We start from the raw sequence: 27470 nt of genomic DNA, 5'->3' as shown, positions 1-27470 counted from the left end.
TCTGGGCTGCCTAGTCTCTCACAAGTTTGAGATCAAGTGTCACTGGAATAAACTCTTACATACGAGTTCTGGGGAAGAATCTCCTTTCAAGCTCCTTCAGGTTATTAGTAGAATCCAGTACACTCAGCTGTGTGGCAAGTTCCTTATTTTCTTGTAGATTGTCAAATGGGATCATTGCTAGCTTCTAGAAGTCACTGAGGCCCTTTCAGATGATCTGCTCCATCCCCAAACCAGCAATGGCATCTCTCTTTCTCTCTCTCCATCATAATATATTCTCGTGCTTGAATCTCTCTGGCTTACTCTTTGATTATTAACCAGACAAAACACTGCTTTTAAAGGACTCACCTAATTAGGTTTAAGTATCTACTTGCATGACCTGCTAATTGTGTGGTCGACAGATGAATAACTTTAATTGCATCTACAAAATAACTTCTATCATATAAAACCAATCAGTGGTGCAGTATGGACAGTGGAGGTCCTGGGGTTATCTTGGAATTCTGCTTGCCACAGAAGTGTTTGGGATGGGTTTGCTACTCAATTATTTGAGATTTCCTACATGCCTTATTTGAATCTTCCCCTTAGAGAAGTGAGAGAGAAAGAGTGAGAGAGAGAGGCTCAAGCCACTGGCTCCCTAAAATCATATTTAAAATAATCTTCATAAAATTCTTATTTTAATTTTAATATAGTCAGGGATATAATGTAGTATTTTTCTATTTTTAATGCTAAATTAAAAACTCCCATATTTACATATATATTCAGTGTGTTTCACTTAATAATTAACAAAGAAATAAAAGATATATACTATACCCTTAGTTTCCATTGAAGAGACTCTAAATCTCTTTTAATGAATATACATACTGTATTGAATTTAAGGTAGGAACTCAATTAGGACTGCATTGATAGAACAGGAAAAAGACAGGACAGTTATATGCTTGTATTTAAATTCTCAGAAATTCAACTTCTGTAAAAAGCTTTAGCCTTTCCTCATTTTTAATTGGGAACAAATGCAGTCAAGTGGATTTTTGTAATGCACTTGCAAAACCTCTGGAGCTCTTACACTGTTGTTTTGGTTTTACATAAAGTGAACATTGCATGCAACAGTGACCTTGGAAGAATTGCCCTGACCATGTACCATGTATCCACAAATCCTTGATTTAATAGAAATAATTGAAATAAGTGAGCTGTGTTTTACTTTCCAATTGAATTATGTGGCTTTTCAATTGAATCATATATAATTGAAAAAGAAAAAAGGTATGTATTATATTCCTTTTTGTCCACATTTTTCCTTTGTTCTCAAGGCTTCTGTTTCTATAGACCTGGGCCCTAGAAGTCAACAAGCTAAAATAATCATTTCCAATAAGAAATCAGTGAAACCCTTGAAGAAAAAATTACATACTTGCCTAAAACCGCATCAAGCTGAATCCTAGAATTAGGCCATGCGGCTCAGCCTAGTCTTCTGTAACATTATGTTAGGTCACCAAGTCACTCAGTTGCATGTGTTCAGTCTCATCTGATGCTGTTGCCCTATGGACTATAGACCACCAGGCTCCTCTGTCCATGGTATTTTTTCAGGCGAGAATGGTGGAGTGGGTTGCCATTTCCTCCTCCAGGGTACTTCCTGAAACAGGGATCAAACTCATGTCTCTCCCAGCTCCTGCATGTCAGGTGGATTCTTTACCATTGATCCACCTAGGAAGCCCAGTAACTCACTTCAGTACAGTTCAGTTCAGTTGCTCGGTTGTATCTGACTCTTTGAGACCCCAAAGACTGCAGCACGCCAGGCCTCCCTGTCCATCACCAACTCCCAGAGCTTGCTCAAACTCATGTACATTGAGTCGGTGATGCCATCCAACCATCTGATTCTCTATCGTCCCCTTCTCCTCGCACCTTCAATCTTTGCCAGCATAAGGGTCTTTCCTAATGAGTCAGTTATTTGCATCAGGTGGCCAAACTCAGGTTAATTGGAGTTTCAACTTCAGCATCAGTACTTCCAATGAATATTCAGGACTGATTTCCTTTAGGATGGACTGGGTGGACCTCCTTGCAGTCCAAGTCACTCTTAAGAGTCTTCTCCAACACCACAGTGCAAAAGCATCAATTCTCCAGTCCTCAACTTTCTTTATAGTCCAACTCTCACATCCATACATGACCACTGGAAAAACCATAGCCTTGATTAGATGGACCTTTGTTGGCAAAGCAATGTCTCTGCTTTTAAAATGCTATCCAGGTTGGTCATAAATTTCCTTCCAAGGAGTAAGCGTCTTTTAATTTCATGGCTGTAGTCACCATCTGCAGTGATTTTGTAGCCTCCCCTCAGCAAAAAAAAAAAAAAAGACTCTGCCACTGTTTCCACTTCTTCTCCATCTACTTCCCATGAAGTGATGGGACCGGATGCCATGATCTTTGTTTTCTGAATGTTGAGCTTTAAGTCAACTATTTCACTCTCCTCTTTCACTTTCATCAAGAGGCTCTTTAGTTCCTTTTCACTTTCTGCCATAAGGGTGGCGTCATCTGCATATCTGAGGTTATTGGTATGTCTCCTAGCAATCTTGATTCCAGTTTGTGCTTCATCCAGCCCAGTGTTTATCATGATGTACTCTGCATATAAGTTAAAGAAGCAGGGTGACAATATACAGCCTTGACGTACTCATTTCCTGATTTGGAACCAATCTGTTATTCCAGCTCCAGTTCTAACTGTTGCTTCCTGACCTGCATACAGATTTCTCAAGAGGCAGGTCAGGTGGCCTGATATTCCCATCTCTTTCTGAATTTTCCACAGTTTATTGTGATCCACACAGTTAAAGGCTTTGGCATAGTCAATAAAGCAGAAATAGATGTTTTTCTGGAACTCTCTTGCTTTTTCAACGATCCAGTGGCTGTTGGCAATTTTGATCTCTGGTTCCTCTGCCTTTTCTAAATCCAGCTTGAACATCTGGACGTTCTCAGTTCATGTATTGCTGAAGTCTGGCTTGGAGAATTTTGAGCATTACTTTACTAGTGTGTGTGATGAGTACGATTCTGCAGTAGTTTGAGCATTCTTTGGCATTGCCTTTCTTTGGGAAGTTACTCACTTATATAGCTCAAGTCAGAGGTTATCATTATATTCCATATAAACTTAACTGAACTTGGATTAAGTGTCTAAAGAAAAAGTAGAAATGAGCTAAGGAATACAACTTAGATCTTAACAGATTTATTTTTCATTCATGTAAAAGAGCAATAAGGTTAACACAAGTGGGTGGGATTTTTTTGCAGTTGGATGGCATTTTTTGCCCCAAATATTAACCCATTTTGTCTCCTAGAATTTAATATATGGTATATAATTTCTGATTTGGTTCACTCATTTATATAGCTCAAATATGAGGCTATGGATAACATGCTGTTCTTTTCTTATGTGACCAGGGAGAACTAGCAAACCATCACCAAATAGCAAACTCTAAGTCAAATGTGGTTTAGAAGAAGGAATGTAAGTATAAAGTATATTTATTTAGAGACATGTGATATTCTAATCAGGGAAAAAGTTAAAAATACATTCTTTTAAGAGAATGGTAAGTGTTTTAACCTATATGGTCACACAATCTAAATTAAATATCAGACAAATTTAAGGAAAATAAATGGCTTTGATTTATATACTAAAACACATTTTCTGTGGTATGTATTTTTGCAGAAATGATTACTAATGAACTAAACAACTAAGGAAAAGAGAAGGTTAAAATAGGAAGCCCCTACATAATCCTTCTTTACTCACCCAACTCCAGTCACTTGTATATATCATGCTTGCTCTTACCACAGGGCCTTTGCACTGCCTTTTCCCTGTATATTGTCCTGCTGCCGCTGCTGCTAAGTCGCTTCAGTCGTGTCCGACTCTGTGCGACCCCATAGACGGCAGCCCACCGGGCTCCCCTGTCCCTGGGGTTCTCCAGGCAAGAACACTGGAGTGGGTTGCCATTTCCTTCTGCAATGCATGAAAGTGAAAAGTGAAAGTGAAGTCACTCAGTCATGTCTGACCCTCAGCGAGTCCATGGACTGCAGCCTTCCAGGCTCCTCCATTCATGGGATTTTCCAGGCAAGAGTACTGGAGTGGGGTGTATTGTCCTAGATCCCCGCAGTCCTTCCCACCTGGAAGTCTTTGCTCCATTGAACCCTGAAGATGTCTACGTTGGATATCTTTTCTATAATTGCAGTCTACCCTCTGTCCTGGTACTGAACCCTCATACACTACGCTACCTTAACTTTTTTTTTTTTTTTTTGCATAGAACTGGACACCTTTTAACTTTTAACATATAGCCTATCTTATTAATTATGTTCACTGATCACGGTCTGCTGCATCTGAATTCAAACTTTATCCTGTGATGATCTTTGAGTTTTGGTCACTGACTATTAAGCTGCTTTAAGCACATGGTAGACATAGTTTGTATATGTATTTAATAGTGATTGAAGAAATTATTCAGCTTGTAACTAACTTGAGAGATGTCCTTTCTTAGTTAAACAAGAAACTCTGTTTGTGTCTATCAGTTCAGTTCAGTTCAGTAGCTCAGTCATGTCCAACTCTTTGCGACCCCATGAATCGCAGCACGCCAGGCCTCCCTGTCCATCACCAACTCCCGGAGTTCACTCAGACTCAACGTCCATCGAGTCAGTGATGCCATCAGCCATCTCATCCTCTGTCGTCCCCTTCTCCTCCTGCCCCCAATCCCTCCCAGCATCAGAGTCTTTTCCAATGAGTCAACTCATTGCATGAGGTGGCCAAAGTACTGGAGTTTCAGCTTTAGCATCATTCCTTCCAAAGAAATCCCAGGGCTGATCTCCTTCAGAATGGACTGGTTGGATCTCCTTGTAGTCCAAGGGACTCGCAAGAGTCTTCTCCAACACCACAGTTCAAAAGCATCAATTCTTCGGCACTCAGCCTTCTTCACAGTCTAACTCTCACAACCATACATGACCACTGGAAAAACCATAGCCTTGACTAGACGGACCTTTGTTGGCAAAGTAATGTCTTTGCTTTTGAATATGCTACCTAGGTTGGTCATAACTTTTCTTCCAAGGAGTAAGCATCTTTTAATTTCATGGCTGCTGTCACCATCTGCAGTGATTTTGTCTATAGTACAAGCCAACACTGGATTCTAATGAAACTTGTAAAAGCTAACTTATATTGAATACTTTGAGCCATGACTTCCCTGGTGGCTCAGTTGGCAAAGAATCTGCCTACAGTGCAGGAGACCTGAGTTCAATCCCTGGATTGGGAAGATCCCCTGGAAAAGGGTATGGTTATCCACTCCAGTTTTCTTGCCTGGGAAATCCCAGGGGTAGGGGAGCCTGGTGTGCTGCAGTCTATGCGGTAGCAAAAAGTTGGACAAAATTGACTGAGCAACAACACTGAATACTTTGATACATGCCATGCATTCATTTAAGCAATTAACAAGTAATGCTTATTCTTCAAATATATGATCGGTGTAAAACATTACTTATTTTGCAATTGAAGGGAGAGTTTCAACAACTTCTCTGGGGACATTTGGCAGGACAAGATTTTGAACCCTGCTCATAAATTCCTTTGCAATATTGGAAGTGCCTAGAGGGTCAGTGATAAGTGCACTGAGTTCTTTGAAGGGAAATGGTACCCAATACTTAAAATACTCATGGTTTTTGATAGCGACATTTAGTTTTATACTAGTTAGTTAGAAAGATAAGTTTTCATTCTTCTTAAGTCATAAATATAATCCACAGGCTTTATTTGCTTTTTGGGTTTGAGTTATGAAATATTCCAATAGAAACAGCTATTGAACATCTGGAATTTTAACCCAAAGCTCAGTACTGATCTCACACTAAGTAAAATTACTTATATTTCTATTGCTTTGTGGAAAACTGTGACATATTCAAGAATAACATCCTTTCTTTCTTTAAATATTCACATTTATTCAGGAAATAATTATTACGTCTGTCATCTTGGCACTGGGCCACACACTGAGCTTATCATGATCAACAAAAATGAATATGATCTATATCATCAACAGTTTTATGGATAAAAGGATATTAGGCAAGTAGTCACAAAAAACTAATTAAAAATTACAGATGTGAAAAGTCCTATGGAGGGGCATATCTTACTTTGAGAAAAATGTGAACATAGCTATATTTTAATCCATAACTTTAAAAATACATGTTTTAGTTATTTATGTTAAGATGATCTTAACAAAACAATTAGCAGATTAATTTAATATGTAAATCCCAAGATAATATATTGTGTGTGGGTATCTATGTGTCTCAGCATCTTATGCCCGTAAAATCTTTCAGTGGGCTGGGAAAGTTTTCTCTTTTCTGTTAAACCACTCCCTTGCTGTGAAACATACAGATAGTACAAAAACACCTCTTACTTATTTGTAACAGAGTAACGAAACTGGATATATCATTGGGCTTTATTTAGTTCTATATCAAACGTTTTTATGTAATTACCAAGATTGTTTTCTCACATAAATTGTCTTACTTCATAAATAGCTTATAGAAGCATGAACTCAATTGTAGAAAAGTATTTTCAGAATGTAGCATAGGGAGCTTTTCTAAGGTTAAAGCAAATTCTGTTTGGCTTATTCATTCTTTTGGGGGGGGGTGCATTTTGGTAACCAACACAAGTCTCAAGTAACCATTTAAATGTGTTTCTTTATATGTTTTCCTCTATTTCTTTGTATAACATCACCATTATTAGTTAATGTTATTTTTTTTATTTGCTATGCAAAACCTACTATTAAAGTAGCTAAAATTAGAATAATTTTGCACGGATAATGAATGCAAAATTAAATTTCCATTATTTTAATATTAGAAATTTATATTCATAATATTAAATGAGCTTATCTTCCATTTTTATGAGATAATAAATCACATTTTAAAATCTGTTTTCAAATGAAGAATAACTTTATATAGAGGATGATAAACATCCAAAATTATTCTTGCATTTATTTTTGTCCTTCTGTTGTGATATTAACTTTCTTTTATTAATAGCAGAATGCTCAGTGCCAATTTAGATTTCATCATTAGCTTCAAGGAAAAGATTCTCATATACTTGGATCATACATTTAAGTGATCGCAAATATTAATAATAAAAAACTAGGAGGAAAAATAATAACAAAGCCATTTTTCAAAACTATAAAATATATTCATTAATTATTTCGAGTTTCTTGAAAAAGCGTTTAAGATTTCCTAGCTTTTTAAAAGCCTCCATTTTGTGACTTTTTAAAAAAACTCTAACATATACAGCTTATTCACATTACAGAGAAACAATTTATATTCTAAAAAGTTAATGAAAATATTGAGTGTTTGTGCTCCAAAAACATTTTTGAATGTCAATACATTTAAATTTAACTGTTTTAAATCACGAGGAATTGAATAATGAACTGAGACCCCTCCCCCAACCCAAAAGGATTAACTGCCAGTTCTCTGTATGACTTTAAATATATTTGGTTATATCATGGAAATAATTGATTATCTAGTATTTTTCTGCTGAAAAGCTGCTTGATTTACTCTAAATCTAAACCAAGCCAAATTTTAAAAAAATCAAATACTGCTCTTAATCCTCTTATAAGTAAGTATATTAAAATATCATAATTTTAGGCAGAATCCAAGTGAAATGTGCAGCCATAATTTGGTCAGCTTTTCTATTGAATTTTTAAATTAAAAAATCAGTGGGATATTTTCTGAATCCCAAAGCATTTATTCTACATGACTCTTAGATGGAACAAAAAGTAGTAAATTAGAGGAGATGATTTACCCATATATCTTTTAAAGCTTGAATTTATTTTTTATCCAACTTTAAGAGTAGAATACTAAAGCTCAAACAGAATCTATCCTAGGACTTTTCTGATCTCACTCAAGCCAAAATGCATTTATAACATCCAGAGAAGTTGTTTCCTCACAAAATGTTGGTATATTTTCACGATAAGGGAATTTCAGATATAATGTTAAGCTCTGAGCTCCTTGTCTAAAGATATAATGCCAAAACTCAGTTGTCGTTACTTGCTCCCCAAATGCAAAGAATTTTTAGAAAGCATGCTATATATTATTTTCCCAGTAAATAGCCTTTAGCTGATCTAGCTAATTATATGTGAACTTGGCAGAATGTGATGTTTTTAATGCATGCATATTATAGTATATTACCCCGTCCCCTCAAAAACATATCTGTTGTACAAGGTCTTTATATATATGTGATTTTAAACAAAGGAAAATATAATTGATGGCATAATTTATAAGAAATATACCAGTTCAGGAATATAGAGGGCAAGGCAATGTATACATCAAATGAATGTAAGAAAGACATGCTAAAGCTGAAACTCCAGTACTTGGCCACCTCATGGGAAGAGTTGACTCACTGGAAAAGACTCTGATGCTGGGAGGGATTGGGGGCAGGAGGAGAAGGGGACAACACAGGATGAGATGGCTGGATGGCATCACAGACTCGATGCACATGAGTATGAGTGAACTCCAGGAGTTGGTGATGGACAGGGAGGCCAGGTGTGCTGAGATTCATGGGGTCGCAAAGAGTTGGACATGACTGAGCGACTGAACTGAATTGAACTGAAGAAAGATAACAAGGGGCTTCCTGATAGCTTCAGTTCAGTTCAGTTCAGTCAGCTTTAGCATCATTCCTTCCAAGTAAATCCCAGGGTTGATCTCCTTCAGAACAGACTGGTTGGATCTCCTCGCAGTTCAAGGGACCCTCAAGAGTCTTCTCCAACACCACAGTTCAAATGCATCAATTCTTCAGCGCTCAGCTTTCTTCACAGTCCAACTCTCACATCCATACATGACCACCGGAAAAACCATAGCCTTGACTAGAGGGACCTCAGTCGGCAAAGTAATGTCTCTGCTTTTGAATATATTATCTAGGTTGGTCATAACTTTTCTTCCAAGGAGTAAGCGTCTTTTAATTTCATGGCTGCAATCACCATCTGCAGTGATTTTGGATCCCCCCAAAATAAAGTCTGACACTGTTTCTACTGTTTCCCCATCTATTTCCCATGAAGTGATGGGACCAGATGCCATGATCTTCGTTTTCTGAATGTTGAGCTTTAAGCCAACTTTTCCACTCTCCTCTTTCACTTTCATCAAGAGGCTTTTTAGTTCCTCTTCACTTTCTGCCATAAGGCTGGTGTCATCTGCATATCTGAGGTGATTGATATTTCTCCTGGCAATCTTGATTCCAGCTTGTGCTTCTTCCAGGCCAGCGTTTCTCATGATGTACACTGCATATAAATTAAATAAGCAGGGTGACAATATACAGCCTTGATGTACTCCTTTTCCTATTTGGCACCAGTCTGTTGTTCCATGTCCAGTTCTAACTGTTGCTTCCTGACCTGCATACAGATTTCTCAAGAGGCAGGTTAAGTGTTCTGGTATTCCCATCTCTTTCAGAATTTTCCACAGTTTATTGTGATCCACACAGTCAAAGGCTTTGGCATAGTCAATAAAGCAGAAATAGATGTTTTTCTGGAACTCTCTTGCTTTTTCCATGATCCAGCAGATGTTGGCAATTTGATCTCTGGTTCCTCTGCCTTTTCTGAAACCAGCTTGAACATCAGGGAGTTCATGGTTCACGTATTGCTGAAGTCTGGCTTGGAGAATTTTGAACATTACTTTACTAGCATGTGAGATGAGTGCAACTGTGCGGTAGTTTGAGCATTCTTTGGCACTGCCTTTCTTTGGGATTGGAATGAAAACTGACCTTTTCCAGTCCTGTGGCCACTGCTGAGTTTTCCAAACTTGCTAGCATATTGAGTGCAGCACTTTCACAGCATCATCTTTCAGGATTTGAAACAGCTCAACTGGAATGCCATCACCTCCACTAGCTTTGTTCATAGTGATGCTTTCTAAGGCCCACTTGACTTCACATTCCAGGATGTCTGGCTCTAGATTAGTGATCACATCATCATGATTATCTGGGTCGTGAAGATCTTTTTTGTATAGTTCTTCCATGTATTCTTGCCACCTCTCCTTAATATCTTCTACTTCTGTTAGGTCCAGACCATTTCTGTCCTTTATTGAGCCCATCTTTGCATGAAATGTTCCTTTGGTATCTCTAATTTTCTTGAAGAGATCTCTAGTCTTTCCCATTCTGTTGTTTGCCTCTGTTTCTTTGCATTGATTGCTGAAGAACGCTTTCTTATCTCTTCTTGCTATTCTTTGGAACTCTCCATTCAGATGCTTATTTCTTTCCTTTTCTCCATTTGCTTTTCGCCTCTCTTCTTTTCACAGTTATTTGTAAGGCCTCCCCAGACAGCCATTTTGCTTTTTTGCATTTCTTTTCCATGGGGATGGTCTTGATCCCTGTCTCCTGTACAATGTCATGAACCTCATTCCATAGTTCATCAGGCACTCTATCTATCAGATCTAGGCCCTTAAAGCTATTTCTCACTTCCACTGTATAATCATAAGGGATTTGATTTAGGTCATAGCTGAATGGTCTGGCGGTTTTCCCTACTTTTTTCAATTTAACTCTGAATTTGGCAATAAGGAGTTCATGATCTGAGCCACAGTCAGCTCCTGGTCTTGTTTTTGTTGACTGTATAGAGCTTCTCTATCTTTGGCTGCAAAGAATATAATCAATCTGATTTCAGTGTTGACCATCTGGTGATGTCCATGTGTAGAGTCTTCTCTTGTGTTGTTGGAAGAGGGTGTTTGGTAGCAGGTAAAGATTCTGACTGAAATGCAGGAGGCCCAGTAGACATGGGTTCAATTCTTGGGTTGGGAAGATCCCCTGGAGAAGGAAATGTCAACCCACTCCAGTATTCTTGCTTGAAAAATCCCATGGACAGAGTATCCTGGTGAGTTACAATCCAAAAGGTCACAAAGAATCAGACACAACTGAGTGGCTAAACATGCAAGCAAAACACAGAAATATAGCATATTGATTTATTGCTAATATAAAGCCAAGTCCTTTTCGTTGCCCTTGTTTAAGAAAATGTATTGTATTATTAAGAGTATTTAGAGATTTTACAGGGAAGAAAGGATAGCGTTCTTGAATAGTAAGAATATACTTAGAGATTATGCCCCATAAAAACAAGTCTTTTATTCCTATTTTTCTCTTCCTTTCAAAAGAGTGGAGAAGAGAGAAAATTAAATGCAAGAGAAATATTAGATTTTTTAATGAGTACATTTATTTTCCAGGGCTGTGAATGAAAGAAACTATGTGAAGACAACTACTTTTTCAAAAAGTAGTGAAACAGATATGTCTTATCTTGAGTTCTCCTTGATTCAAGTATTTTTCAAGAAGACTTTAGTGATGGTAGTATTATTTAGGAGGGGATCACAGAAAGATATGAGGTGTAGAGAAAATAAAACGGGATAGAGAGAAGCCAATAAAAGGATCTACTGATGATGTTGTTGTTGTTGTTGTCGTTGTTGTTCAGTCGCTTAGTTGTTTCTGACTCTTTGTGACCCCATGGACTGCAGAATGCCAGACTTCCCTACCCTTAACTCTCTCCCAGAGTTTGCTCAAACTCAGACTTCCCTGGTGGCTCAGACAGTAAAGCGTCTGTCTACAATGCAGGAGACCTGGGTTCGATCCCCAGGTCGGGAAGATCCCCTGGAGAAGGGAATAGCAATTCACTCCAGTACTATTGCCTGGAGAATCCCATGGACAGAGGAGCCTGGTAGACTACAGTCCATGGGGTCACAAAGAGTCAGACATGACTGAGCAACTTCACTTTCACTTCTCATGTCCATTGAGTTGATGATCCTATCCAACTATCAAATCCTCTGTCATCCCCTTCTCCTCCTGTCCTCAATTTTTCCCAGCATCAGGGTCTTTTCTAATGAGTTGGCTCTTTGCATTAGGCGGCCAAATGTTTGGAGCTTCAGCATAAGTCCTCCCAATGAATATTCAAGATTGATTTCCAGTAGGATTGACTCATTTCATCTCCTTGCAGTCCAAGGAACTCTCAAGAGTCTTCTCCAGCACCACAGTTTAAAAATATCAATTCTTTGGCACTCAGCCTTCTGGATGGTCCAAGTCTCACATCCGTACATGACTACTGGAAAAACCATGGCTTTGACTAGACAGACCTTTGTTGATAAAGTAATGTCTCTGCTTTCTAATATGCTGTCTAGGTTTGTCATAGTTTTCTTTCAAGGAGCACCATCTTTTAATTTCACGGCTGTAGTCACCATCTGCAGTGATTTGGGAGCCCAAGAAATAAAGTCTTCACTGTTTCCATTGTTTCCCCATTTTTTTGCCTCTAAATGATGAGACTGGATGCCACAATCTTAGTATTTTGTATGTTAAGTTTCAAGTCAACTTTTTCACTCTCCTCTTTCACCTTCATCAGGAGGCTGTTTAGCTCCTCTTTGCTTTCTTCCATTAGGGTGGTATCATCTGCATATCTGAGGTTATTGATATTTCTCCCAGCAATCTTGATTCCAGCTTGTTCATCCAGCCTCCCATTTCACATGATGTACTCTGCATATAATTTAAATAACCAGGGTGACAATATACAGGCTTGACATACTATTTTCCAAATTTTGAACTAGTCTGTTGTTCCATGTTTGCTTCTAACTGTTTCTTCTTGACCTGCATACAGATTTCTCAAGAGGCAGCTAAGGTAGTTTGGTATTTCCATCTCTTTATGAATTTTCCATAGTTTGTTGTGATCTACACAGCCAAAGGTTTTAGTGATTCAATAGGCGTAGGAATACAGCTGTAGGCAGCAGGGCATAGGTCTACTGAAGTCCTCAAGAACTATGTGCAATCAGTCTCAACATTGTTTTTCTGCTTTCTGCTGGGTTGGCCAAGAAGTTTGTATGGGGGAAAAACCCCTGAGCAAAAATTTTGACCACTCAGTACTTTCACTAAGGTTGTGAAAGTTGGTGAGACCAGTATCTGCCATCCTCATAACAAGAAAGAGTTGGATAAACTACAAAATCATTTGTCTTCTTCAAATTATCATAGAACTGAGGTTACAGGGCAAGGAAATACCCTGAAATCTTCAGAAAGATTAGCTCCTCCAAAGAGAAGTGGAATACAAATGCTGGATCACCCGGGAAGAACATGAACTAAAGGACACCAAGTATTACATGCATGGATGAAAGTAATTTAGCTGTGATATTTAAAAATGTGCTATAAATTTATCATGAGCTAGAGGAGAGTCTAAAACTCCTGTAAGCCTCACATATGAAGAGAACCAGGACTTATTTGCATGCTTTTCTCTGAACACCTCTACTGGGTACTTAGGAGAATGGTTAAAAGAAAGGCAAGGACTGTAGAAAGACTCCCTCACTGGGACAGATCTGGACAGTTGCTGCCACTGAAGGAAAATGCAGTATGGCCCAGGAAGACAAGTATTCTCTACGTAACAAAAACCTGAAGTCCCTGGAGAAGGGCAGGAATCTCTGTGAACACATGTAAGGATCTTGAGTGGATAGGGGGTGTGAATGGAAGACAAGTACCAAAACATCTTGGCCACAGGCTGAGGTGCAGGAAATGATGCTGAGACAAGGACCATATACAACTAAACCTAGTGATCTCCTACTCTGAAGGAAAGACAAGAAACCTCTCGCACAACAGAGCTGTCTAAAAGGCAGAGTCTGGCTGCCACGAAAGGAAAAATAGTGTCACAGCTACTGAGCAGGGTTCTTGGCCTCCTCCATCAATAGAAATTGATCAGAGGCCAGATAAGAAATTTGGGCAAAGCTTTACTGGGGGTCCTGCTGCAGCAGTGGTGAGCAAGAACAGGTAATAAGTTCTTTTGCCCACTCCCTGAGAGGGGCTAGCTGATTCCTTATGTGGAGTGAGGATAGGGATGTATTCAGAGACTAGGCTAGAAGGGTGGCTTAGGTGGGTTTGCCCTCCCCTTTGGTGGTTTTGTGTGCTGAGGGCATGCCTAGTACCCTGCTTTTGCTCCAACCCTGTGCCTTTGCTCCCAGCCCTTCAGAAGTAGCTGTTGGGCTCTTTGGTCTTTCGGCATCTTATTGTCCAGAATTTTCCCCAACTGCATTTGCATGTGGTTATTTTTAGTCCCTTATAGTTTCTTTATATTTAGTTGCTGTAGAGACATTTGTCCAGGTGCAAGTATTGCAGCAAATGGTCCCAGGTCCCAGCATGTCTCATCACTTAGCCATATCCCTGAGACCAAGGCAGGCAGGACATGCCAAAGACCCAGACTAGACTGGAACAACAGAAAGCCCACCTGACTCCACTGGCACGGTAACAGATACTGAGTTATAAGCAGTGGCAATGTGCCATTGGGGAACGGGTATGTACATGAAGGTAACCATGCCTACATGCTAACCACAGTTAATGCTGCAAAAACTTGAAGTAAATGCATAGAAATTAAGCATATCAGCAGCAGACATCCAAACTAGTACATCTCTGGAAGAGACTGACTCAAAAACACACACTAAAAATCTACTGCAAGAAAAGGTATTTACAGGTTTATCCATTTTACAAGTACAATGCTATTTACAATCCAGTCTCTACGATTTTTCACATAATGGCCAGAATTTAATAAAAAATAATGAGGCAAACACAAAAAGCAAGAGAATAAACAGCACACATACCCAAAGAAAGAATCAGATGTTGAATCTATCAGATAAGGATGTTAAAATCACAACGTAATCTGTAAAGAAGTCTAGTATAAAAGATGGACTGATCGCCTCTGTAAGTTTCAGGAATAAGACGGAAAGTATAAGAAAGAGTTGATGGAAATGTGAATGTAACAGTAACAGCCACAACCTGAAGCCACATAGCGAGTAGCCTTTACAGGTTCACAAGTAGTCTTGAAAAATCCCAGAAAGAGTCAGTCTAATAGGATATAGGTTAATAAAAATTATTAAAACTGACTCACAAGATGAAAAAAATCACAGCAACAACAAAACTCCTAAATCATCCAAAAGCTGTTAAACAGTATCAAACTGGGCAACTCTTTGGAAAGGAAATTCGGCAATATCTAACAAAACTACACATGCATATATCTTTTGATAGTATAGGACTGAAGAAATAGATTATATTTTAAATGCTGAGAACCTCTGTAAGAGAATGTTATACATAAAAAAGAAGGGAAATGAAAATGAAGCTTGTAGTGTTGAACTGGAATTGCATTGTCTCTATGAACACATGGTGCGTGAATGTTTGTGAATGTGTGTGTGTGTGTGTAAATAAAACACACCTAGTTCCTAAATATTTGTTTTTTAAGTACTATTTCTTGAAAAAATTATCCAGGGCTCTTTAGCAAAATAACTTTCATTAGAAATTCCATTAGTTATAAAAAATGTAGTTTGGCTTATTTTGTACACAGTTGCTAGAAAGATATTTGTTTTGCTGTGTAATTCAATTTTTTTTTTAATAGATGGACATAGACAGGAAGTATTCACAAAGAAGAAAGAAATATTAAGTAACAGCCTATCTATTTACTTTTAAAATTATGCTCAAGTTAGATGTAGCATTTTACAGTACATAATCCTGGAGGAGGACATGGCAACCCACACCCAGTATTCCTGCCTAGACAATCCCACAGACAGAGGAACCTGGTGGGCTATAGTCCAAGGAGCTGCACAGAGTCAGACATGATTGAAATGATGCATGCATGCACATACACACACACACACACACACACACACACACTGTACATATACTGTATTGAATTATTCTCACAAACCTCAGCATATATTCTTCAAACAATATGAAATTATAGATTGTAGAATTCATCTTAAAAAAAGTAGGGGCATTACATGAAACTGATCACTTCAAAATAGTATAAAGTAATCCTCCAGAGTACAAATACTTATATATGTTTGGTCATATTATTTTCTAGACCCAGTAATCAATCTGCTCCATAACAAAATCCAAAACACACAAAATACCTCTTTTCATAATCACCAAATCTAATAAAACCCTACTTTTTGACAATTGATCCCCATCCTCCATTTGCACAAAATTATATTGGCATCAGCAACTACCATCCATTATCATTGGTATAGTCACCAAAGTGCTCACCTTTATTGAGTTCATTTCAAAAACATTAGATTCAAAAATGTGATTTTTTTCATGTGAGCTTAGACATAAATTTAACTATAATATTTTAAAGCCATTCTTTTTTAACTATAATATTTTAAAGCCATTCTTTCAATGCTAAAATTCATGAATGATATTGAGTGGAAATTAAAAATAATGTTCCTAATTTCTGCTTGGTTTTGCATAGCAAATGGTTTTAAAAATATTTTGATATACTTTTTTGTTATGTCTCTGCAAGCTAGATCACTCACTCATTTCCAAAAAAAAAAAAAAAAAAATACTGTCAGAGACCCAGGTGTTAGACTTAGAACAAATGTCTTTATTTTCTCCTGGATTTACATCAATTTTATAAACATATACTTGATAAAAATTAGTCATATGGTGATTGAGCCAGGACATAATTCGACATGACATTCCAAGCATGTTTGTACTCATTTAGTCTGGATATCTTGTATATAGTAGGTAATTCTATTACCTTGAGTCCTAAGGATTCTTGACTCTTCAATGGTAAACAGAGATCCTTTTACTTTCTAGATATTGCTACTATGGAAAAATACCATATGTAGTACCAAAATTATTATTCTAAATGTCACTGGCAATTATAAGACTTTAAGGTACCAAACTAGATGAAAGGGGAAATTTGATATACGGTAGAGTTCACATCAGAGGAAAGTGTATCAGAATATATCATGAACTGCAGAGGAGCTCCACATAGTAGGAAGGGTGGCTTCTTACGGATAATATACTGTGACTGAAAACACAGGTCCTCTCAACTTAAACAATATTTGACTACTCATGGTTGTGATAATGGCCATCCTTCCTAACCCCTGTTTTCTGACAACTGTCTCTCATCAGTGTTCCCAAAGAGCAATCCTTTTGTGTTCAGTGCAAATGTAGCCTTAGTTGACTATCATGCCGATTGTTGTTGTTCAATAACTCAGTTGTGCCTGACTCTTTGCAACACAACTGCACCGACCCCATGGATGACAGCACACCAGACTTCCCTGTCCTTCATCAAACTCATGTCCATTGAGTCAATGATGCTGTCCAACCATCTAGTTCTCTCTCACTCCTTTCTCTTCCTGCCCTCAAAATTTCCCAACATCAGGATCTTTTCCAATGAGTTGGCTCCTCACATCAGACGGCCAAAGTATTGGAGCTTCATCATCAGTCCTTCAAATGAATATTCAGCCTTCTTCATAGTCTAACTCTTACATTCATAAATGACTACTGGAAAAACCACAGTTTTGAATAGAAGGACCTTTGCAGCAAAGATATGTCTCTGCTTTTTAATACACTGTCAAGGATTGTCATAGTTTTCCTTTCAAGGAGCAAGTGTCTTCTAGTTTCATACCTGGAGTCACTGTCTGCAGTAATTTTGGAGCCCAAGAAAATAAAGTCTCTCACCATTTCTATTGTTTCCCCATTTAGTTTTTATGAACTGATGAAACCAGATGCTATGATCTTCGTTCCTTGAATGTTGAGTTTTAAGCCAAGTTTTTCACTCTCCCCTTTCACCTTCATCAAGACTTTAGTTTTTGCTTTTTGTCTTATGGGTGCTGTCATCTGCATATCTGAGGTTATTGATATTTCTCCTGGCAATCTTGATTCCAGCTTGTGATTTATGCAGCCAAGCATTTCACATGATACACTCTGCATGTAAGTTAAATTAGTAGGGTGACAATATACGACCTTGATGTACTCCTTTCCCAATTTGGAACCAGTCCATTGTTCCATGTCCAGTTCTAACTGTTGCTTTTTGACCTGCATACAGATTTCTCAGGAGGTAAGTCAGGTGGTCTGATACCCCCATCTTTCGAAGAATTTTCCACAGTTTGTTGTGATCCACACAGTCAAATGTTTTAGCATATTCAATGAAGCAGAAGTCTATGTTTTTCTGAAATTCCCTTGATTTCCCTATGATCCAGCAGATGTTGGCAATCTTATTTCTGGTTTCTTTGCTTTTCTAGATTCAGCTTGTACTTGGTTCACATACTATTGAAGCCTAGCTGGAAGGATTTTGAACATTAGTTTGCTAGCATGTGAAATGAATGTAACTGTATGGTAGTTTGAACATTCTTTGGCATTGCCCTTCTTTGAGATTGGAATGAAAACTGACCTTTTCCAGTCCTGTGGCCACTGCTGAGTTTCCCAAATTTTCTGGTGTATTGAGTGCTGCAAATTAAGCATCATCTTAGAGGATTTGAAACAGCTCAGCTGGAATTAGATCACCTCCACTAGCTTTGTTTGTAGTAAGGCTTCCTAAGTCCCACTTGAGTTCACATTCTAGGATGTCTGGCTAGAAGTGAGAGATCACACCATCATGGTTATCTGGGTCATTAAGAACTTCTTTGTGTAGTTCTTCTGATTATTTTTGCCGTGTCCTCTTAACATCTCCTGCCTCTGTTAGGTCCATGCTGTTTTTGTCCTTTTTGTGCCCATCTTTGCATGAAATGTTCCCTTGGTATCTCTAATTTTCTTGAAGAGATCTCTAGTCTTTCCCATTGTATTGTTTAGACAGATAGACAGAGTGCCTGAAGAACTATGGACAGAGGTTTGTAACACTGTACAGGAGGCAGAGATCAAAACCATTCCCAAAGAAAATAAATGCAAAAAGGCAAAATGGTTGTCTGAGCAGACCTTACAAATAGCTGAGAAAAGAATAGAGGTAAAAGGCAAAGGAGTAAAGGAAACATATACCCACCTGAATGCAGAGTTCCAAAGAATGGCAAGGAGAGTTAAGAAAGTCTTTTTAAGTGAACAATGCAAAGAAGTAGAGAAAAACAATAGAATGGGGAAAGCTAAAAATCATGCCAATATGCAAATACTAATGTTGGCTTTCTCTTGAGCATAGTCTTTCCACCATGTAGAGAGAGAGAGAGAGAATGGTGAAGCTGTAAACAAAAAAATCCTAACAACATCTGATTCCTGGTTCTAATAATCCCCAAGGAACTGCATCACTGACATCCTGTACGTTTCATGATGTATTGCAGTGAGATTCCAATAGTTTCTCCTTTTTTGTGGATTTCCACTTGAATCAGTTAACAAGCACAGCAAAACTTTTTGGCTTAAACCCATAATTAGTGCTTTAGAGTTCATAAGTCAACTGGGCAAGTGCTGGCCTGAAATTAAGTGGACACAGCTGATGTTGGCTGCACTGTAACAGATGGTAGATGGCTTATTTCTGCTCCATGTGGTCTTTTTCTTCCAGAAAGCCAGATGAGGTCTGTTCAAATGACCACTGAGTAAGGTTCCAGGAGAAGGAAAGGAGGGGAACAAGGCCTTCCAAAGTCTAGGATTGGAACTTATTTATTTTCTGCTTGCTACCATTTTGGCAAGAAGTGACAGATCGAACAAACTCAATGGGTGGAGAAATAAACTCCATTTCTTCATGGAAAAAACTGAAAAATAAAAAAAGTAAAAGAGCATAATCTGGGGAGTGGTGAACCATTATGGTCATTTTTGCAATCTGCTGCATTATAAAATGCAATCTCACTTATTCTAAGTAACAGAGTCCTCATTATGAAGAGAATTCTGCTGCTAAAACAAAAGAATCTTGCAATATGACACAGGCTTCCTTCAGAATTCATGTTCTTAGAACAGCAGGAATTTAGGAAGCCTCACTATGAACAAAGCTAGTGGAGGTAATGGAATTCCAGCTGAGCTATCTCAAATCTTAAAAGATGATGCTGTTAAAGTGTTATGCTCAATGTGTCAACAAGTTTGGAAAGCTCAGCAGTGGCCACAGGACTGGAAAAGGTCATTTTTCAATCCAATCCCAAAGAAAGGCAATGCCAAAGAATGATTAAACTACCACACAATTGTACTTATTTCACATGCTAGCAAAGTAATGCTCAAAATTCTCTAAGTGAGGCTTCAACAGTACAGCAATCAAGAACTTCCAGATATTCAAACTGCATTTAGAAAAGGCAGAAAGAAAGAAGAAAGTGAAGTCACTCAGTCGGGTCTGACCCTTTGGGATCTCATGGTTTGTAGTCTACCAGCCTCCTCTGTCCATGGAATTTTCCAGGCAAGAGTACTGGAGTGGGTTGCCATTTCTTTATCTAGGGGATCTTCCTGACCCAGGACAGAACCCAGGTCTCCTGCATTGCAGGCAGACACTTTACTATCTGAGCAACCAGGGAAGCACAGAAAAGGCAGAGGAATAAGAAATCAAATGGCCAGCATCCCGTTAGATCACATAAAAAGCAAGAGAATTCCAGAAAAACATATACTTCTACTTCATTGACTATGTTAAACCTTGAACTGTGTGGATCACAACAAACAGGAAAAGTCTTCAATAGATGGGAATACCAGACCACCTTACCTGCCTCTTAAGAAACCAGTATGAGGATCAAGAAGCAACAATTAGAACTGGACTGGCTCCAAATTGGCAAAGGAGCATGTCAAGGCTGTGTACTGTCACCCTGCTTATTTAACTTCTATGCAGAGTACATTATGAGAAAAGCTGGGCTGGAAGAAACACAAGCTGGAATCAAGATTGCTGAGAGAAATATCAGTAACCTCAGATATGCAGATGACACCACCCTTATGGCAGAAAGTGAAGAGGAGCTAAAGAGCCTCTTGATAAAAGTGAAAGAGGAGAGTGAAAAGGTTGGCTTAAAGCTCAACATTCAGAAAACGAAGATCATGGCATCTGGTCCCATCATTTCATGGGAAGTAGATGGGGAAACAGTGGAAGCAGTGTCAGACTTTATTTTTCTGGGCTCAAAAATCACTGCAGATGGTGACTGCAGTCATGAAATTAAAAGACGCTTACTCCTTGGAAGGAACGTTATGACCAATTATGACCAACCTAGATAGCATATTGAAAAGCGGAGACGTTACTTTGCCAACAAAGGTCCCTCTAGTCAAGGCTATGGTTTTTCCTGTGGTCATGTATGGATGTGAGAGTTGGACTGTGAAGAAAGCTGAGTGCCGAAGAATTGATGCTTTTGAACTGTGGTGTTGGAGAAGACTCTTGAGAGTCCCTTGGACTGCTTGGAGATCCAACCAGTCCATTCTAAAGGAGGTCAGTCCTGGGTGTTCGTTGGAAGGAATGATGCTGAAGCTGAAACTCCAGTACTTTGGCCACCTCATGCGAAGAGTTGACTCATTGGAAAAGACTGATGCTGGGAGGGATTGGGGGCAGAAGGAGAAGGGGATGACAGAGGATGAGATGGCTGGATGGCATCACTGACTCGATGGACATGAGTTTGAGTAACCTCCTGGAGTTGGTGATGGACAGGGAGGCCTGATGTGCTGCAATTCATGGGGTAGCAAAGAGTTTGGACATGACTTAGCAGCTGAACTGAACTGAGCTGAACTGAGGGTACCAAATTGAGTTGATCTTTTTAAAATCTGAGATTATATAGAATCTTTATTCTGTTTGTAACCATAAGAAATGTATTTTTTAAATAAAATTTGACCTGAAATCATAACAGTCATCAATAATAAATATTAATAAGTTCTTATGGAGAACCATTTACTGGGTATGCCAATCCAGGGATCTTTTGAAATGAATTCTCATAAGATAAGTGTTTCTGGAGTTTATACCCTTGTCCCTCTCAATCTGCCAACATTTCTGAAAGTGAGTTTATTTCTTTTGCCTCTTTGTGTTCTCCTGAGTCGTGGCATAAGTTTTAATTAATTGGTTGATGCAAACTAGTTGTTCAGTCTCAGTTTCTGTGTAAGTAAGACATATGAACAGTGCCTCTGTATAACATAGTGCATTTGTAAACATCCCTTCCTGTTGACATGAAACACAACTTCGAGCAGGTCTTCATGAAAAAAAAATATTACAGATCATAAACAAAATATATAGTTTGGACAAATGGCTGTGACAATATCACCACATCCTCTGTAGTATTGTGTTGGAGATGCAAAACACAGGCTATTATGCCAACTCTCAGAGCTTATTTAGTTATGAATTCTCAAAAGCGAGCTGTAGAGTAAAAAATGTTTTAAGAAGAAAACAGTATTTGTTTCTCCATTCAATTGTTGTTTTAATGTCATGGATACAAAGTTATAGAATAAGAGGAAAGATAGAATAATTTGAAGAACTAAAGTAACTACTTGCTAGAGTTTGATAAATTGTATAATTTCTCTTTTATTCTGCAGTTTTGATTCCCTGTCTAATACAAAATAGATAATTTTGCTGAAATACAAACTCTATTTGATATCTTTTGCATTTACTCTTGATGGAAACAGAAATAGTATTCATTGTTGATATAGATTTGCATTAGAGTAAGGCTTTACGCTCTTTTGTTTTCCCTATACTATTATGTTCAACAGTGAAGTTGTCACTATCCTCATCATTTTTATTCAGACTTTTACTGTCTTAATTTAAGGTCCCATCTTATTTGACTGAGAAATTGTCATATCGTTCTAACCTAGTCTCGAACCCTCTCATTCTATCTTCCATACCAATTCTAAAAGAAAAAAAAAATATTGAATGCTACAGTAGACAGACTGACTCCCCAAAGAGGTCACCATCTACATCCCCAGAATTGATAAATATGTTATATGGCAACAGGAAACTAAGGTTGCAGATGGATTTAAAGTTGTTCTTCAGCTGACCTTGAGGTAGGGAATTTACCCAGATAATCCAGGCAGACCCAGTGTATTCACAAGGGTCCTTACAAGCACAAGAAGGGTCATGAAAAACTATCAGAATGATGTTATATAAGAAACACTTTTCTAATCCTTGTTGGTTTTGAATAAGGGGACATGGGCCAAGAAATGTGGTCAGCTAAAAAAGGAAAGGACATCAATTCTTCCTAGAGTTTCCAGAAGGAAAGCACCACAGACACCTTAATATTGGCCAACTGAAACCCATCTTGGACTTTTGACTTCCAAAATGGTACAATGACAAATGTGTCCTTTCAAGCCACTAAGTTTGTGGTAATTTGTATTCGAGCAGTAACAGCTACCTAATGATTCCTTATTATACATACAATAAAGCCAGTAGATACTTAACAATTAGATCTCAGGGATAAAAGCCATAGTTTATACTGTTTGTCAAATTCTGTGGATAATTACTCAAATCAGGGCCTTTTATAAGCTACTAACCTGACCTAACTGAAGGTCAAGTAAAGGAGATACACAACATCATGTCTTACAAGCTAGTACAAGCTTGAAAGTGAAAGCGTTGGTTGTCAGTCATGTCTGACTCTTCGCTATCCCATGGACTATAGCCTCTGTACACGAAATTCTGATAAAAGTACAAGAGTGGTTATCCATTCCCTTCTTTAAGTGTTCTTCCTGACCCAAGGATCTAACCCAGGTCTCTTGCATTGCAGGCAGATTATGGTCTAAGCCACCAGGGAAGTATGGTGATGGATAAATTCCGCCCCACCTCCCACCCCTCAGTGACAGGGCTTTTAAGATCATCCTTAATCTAACCTCTAAGTCTCTAGTTGTGCTCCATACATTTTTTCCTGGTCTCTTTCATGTTCTTTGCATATACTAGCCTTTTGCCTGAGCTACCTCCCTTCTGTCTGTCTATTAGAATTCCACTAATTATTTACAAATCACCAAAGGCAATGGCTCCTTTGTGAAGCCTGTCCTGTCCATTTTACCTCCAACCCCATTAAATTCTCACATAGCAAAGAGAACATACATACCTTTTTATTCTGATAGCAAAAAATGCCTGTAGCTTCATTCATTGCAGAGTTTATCCCAAATGTTTGTGATTTATTTTTTATTTTCTGAGACTCTAAGAAGGGCAGATATTTCTGTTTTATTTTTTTAATTCAGTATGTAAAATACCTAAATAGACACAGGCCTGTAATAAATATGTTAAAATGTTGGTTTGACTAAAACACAAATGAATGTGTGTTAAATTTACACTCTCAGTCAATAAGAGAAATACAAAAAAGTTTAGTTTCATTTGAAAGAGAACCACTCACCACTCAGAAGCCATAGTAATATAAAGATTTGTAAAGAAGATGAGAAGATTAAGGCATATTGGATATGAATGGAGTAATTATGGTAAAATTAGCAAAATTTATAGTAAAATTAGCAAAGCTTAAGCTCACAATCCCATGATACTCTCCTTGATCCCTGACACTGTGGGGACCAAGCAGAGGTAAGAACACCTGCCCCATGAAGTCTGGGATTTTAAATGAAAGTCAGCTCTCTGAAAATGAGAAGTTCTCAGATTACATTTCAAAAAAATAATTTTATGGTGTTGTCTAAGTCAAATTAAAAAATACTTTAAAACAATAAAATTTTCATAATTAGCAAATTTGAAAGTCAATATAATAATACTGGTATCATAATATGAAATCTAAGGTGAAGAACTGCAATAAAGTAAAAAGATCATAACAGAAAATGTTCAGGTAATCTACAAAATAAGATAAATCAGTCATGCCCTTGAAAGAATTCAACTAACAACAGAATCAACCTATACAAAGTAAAAAGTAGCAACTTTGTTAAAATAGAAACACAGCTAATCTGTAAAAGATCTCTCTGACAATCTTATGGATCAAGGAGGAAAAAAAAAAAAAAACCTACCAGCTTCAATTCATATATAAGGTAGACAGAGGGATATAAAGTTATGACAAACCTAGACAGCATGTTAAAAAACAGAGACATTATTTTGCCAACAATGGTCCATCTAGTCAAGGCTATGGTTTTTCCACTTGTCATGTATGGATGTGAGAATTGGACTATAAGGGAAGCTGAGTGCCAAAGAACTGATGCTTTTAAATTGTGGTATTGGAGAAGACTCTTGAGAGTCCCTTGGACTGCAAGGAGATCCAACCAGTCCATCCTAAAGAAGATCAGTCCTGGGGGCTCATTGGAAGGACTGAGGTTGAAGCGGAAACTCCAATACTTTGGCCATCTGATGTGAAGAACTGACTAATTTGAAAAGACCCTGATGCTGGGAAAGATTGAGGGCAGTAGAGAAGGGGATGGCCGAGGATGAGATGGCTGGATGTCATCACTGACTCAATGGACATGAGTTTGGGTAAACCCCAGGAGTTGGTGTGGACAGGGAGACCTGGCGTGTTGTGGTCCATGGGGTCACAAAGAGTCAGACATGACTGAGTGGCTGAACTGAACTGAACTGAAGAGGGATGTATTCTTCACTGAAAACAATGAAAAATCCTAGTTAAAACAATTAAAATATGTTTTAAAAACTTTTATAACTACTAAGAGTATCAGGTCTCATTCTTAATTGTACCATTTACTGAATCTGCACATGGCTGTTGTATCAAGTACACAGGAATAAAAGCATTGATTAAGTGTTTGTAATTTTATCACACCTTGTACACTATTTATTTTATTATTGATCACGTGCTTAAGGGTCTACAGATATCACAGTTAGCCACTTAGAACCTAAAGCTTCATGGAAATCACAATACAAATAAACTATCTATCATAGGGTTCATCTGTCTACAAATCTATTTTGCTCTCTCTAACATCTTTTTTCTTGAGTACCCAGATTTCCCATGTTGAGATCAATTTTGTTGTTTTGATAACATGAATAACTGGTAATCCATGTAGATTAAAGCAAGGAAGAAAACCTATTGGCCAAGATATCTTTCAGCATCCTAATTCTAAGTGATGGATCTATCAGATTTGAAACAAGCATCAGTGTGACAAAGGAAACTTATAAGATAATAGCTGTGAAGTATCTCACTATTCATTGTTGTTTTTTTTTTTTTTATTGACTATTTTGGAATCCTAGTCTCTTATATCTTCAGAGAGAGAACTTATAAAAGAAATTTTATGCTCATCTCTGAATCTATGGTTATTAGTTTTTTAAAAAACATTCACACATATTTACAACTTACCAGGAATGCTACAAATGAGAAATCAGTTGTTATTCTTAATATTTTCCAATGATAGTATCCTCAATTGACAAATGAGAAACAAAGGTTCAGGTATCCCTGGGTCACCACACTCATAAGTGCTAGAATGTGAATTCATATATTATATTCCTGTGGTCTGTACATGTGCATTCTATGCTGATATATCAGTTTATTTTACAAAGTAACAAGTGATGTTGACCGGCTGCATGATAGAAAAGTTACATATCATAGCTGGGACATTTGTTTAGCCAATGCACCTTTTGTCGTGAGCAGCAGAAATCCACATTTACCACATAAAATAAGGAGAAAAATGTGCCACAGAGTCTAACAAAGTCTATCAGGTCCTATGGCATCCAGTCTCATCACTTCATGGCAAATAGATGGGGAAACAGTGGAAACAGTGACAGACTTTATTTTCTTGGGCTCCAAAATCACTTCAGATGGTGGCTGGAGCCATTAAATTCAAAGACGTTTGCTCCTTGGAAGAAAAGCTATGACCAACTAATATGGCATTTTAAAAAGCAGAGACATTACTTTGCTAACAAAGCTACATCTAGTCAAAAGCTATGGTTTTCCCACTAGTCATGTATGAATGTGAGAGTTGGGCCATAAAGAAGGTTGAGCGATGAAAAATTGATGCTTTTGAACTGTGAGGTTGAAGAAGACTCTTGAGAGTCCCTTGGACTGCAAGGAGATCCAACCAGTCCACCCTAAAGGAAATCAGTCCTGAATATTCATTGGAAGGACTGATGCTGAAGCTGAAACTCTTTTAATACTTCGGCCACCTGATGTGAAGAACTGACTCAATTGAAAGGACCCTGATGCTGGGAAAGATTGAAGGCAGGAGGAAAAGGGGACGACAAAGTATTAGATGGTTGGGATGGCAACATCAACTTGATGGACACGAGTTTGAGCGAGCTCTGAGAATTGGTGATGGACACGGCAGCCTGGTGTGCTGCAGTCCATGGGATCACAAAGTGTAGGACACGACCGAGTGACTGAACTGAACTGAACAGTGGCACCAATTCCAGTCGAGCCCATGAGATACTGATTCCCACCCTTTGCCTTTCTCTCTAGGATAATCCGGTTTTTCATGTCTGTGACTCTTCATTTCTGCTTCATTTCATTCTTTCTGTTTAAAAAAAAAAAATCCTCCATGATGACTTTGATTGTGAATTGCTCATTAGTCTCACCCCTGTCTCTTTAGGGTAATTATCCAATTTCATATTGGTGTCAGCCATTTCTGAACTCTGGCGCTCCTAGAGTTATTGCAACGTACTGAAAAGAGACCTAGACTCTAGCAGGCCGCGGCCAGGTTGGCACTGTGACCACCACTTCCATCTAGGCCTGCACGTGCTTCTTCATGTTGTTCGTGGTTAGGGATTTCCAACTGTGGCCATTTGTTCAAGAATCAGAATACAGACGTGCAATCGCATAGCCATTGGGAGGTCATGAGTGTTTCGCTTATAGAGTTCATCAGCTTGCTGACTGATATTTACACATGAAAAATTAAAAAAACAACAACAACAGGAGCTTCTGGGACCCATCCCCTAGCTCCCGATACTTATTTATGGAGAGCATTGAAGATTTCCTTACAAATTCTCTTTTCTCAAACTGCTCGCCTATCTGCAAACCAAGGTCTACCTGTATGCATATTTGACCTT

Source organism: Budorcas taxicolor, chromosome 4 (assembly GCF_023091745.1).
Source record: "Budorcas taxicolor isolate Tak-1 chromosome 4, Takin1.1, whole genome shotgun sequence".
NCBI lineage: Eukaryota > Metazoa > Chordata > Mammalia > Artiodactyla > Bovidae > Budorcas > Budorcas taxicolor.
Note: the sequence above shows the minus strand (reverse complement) of the source record.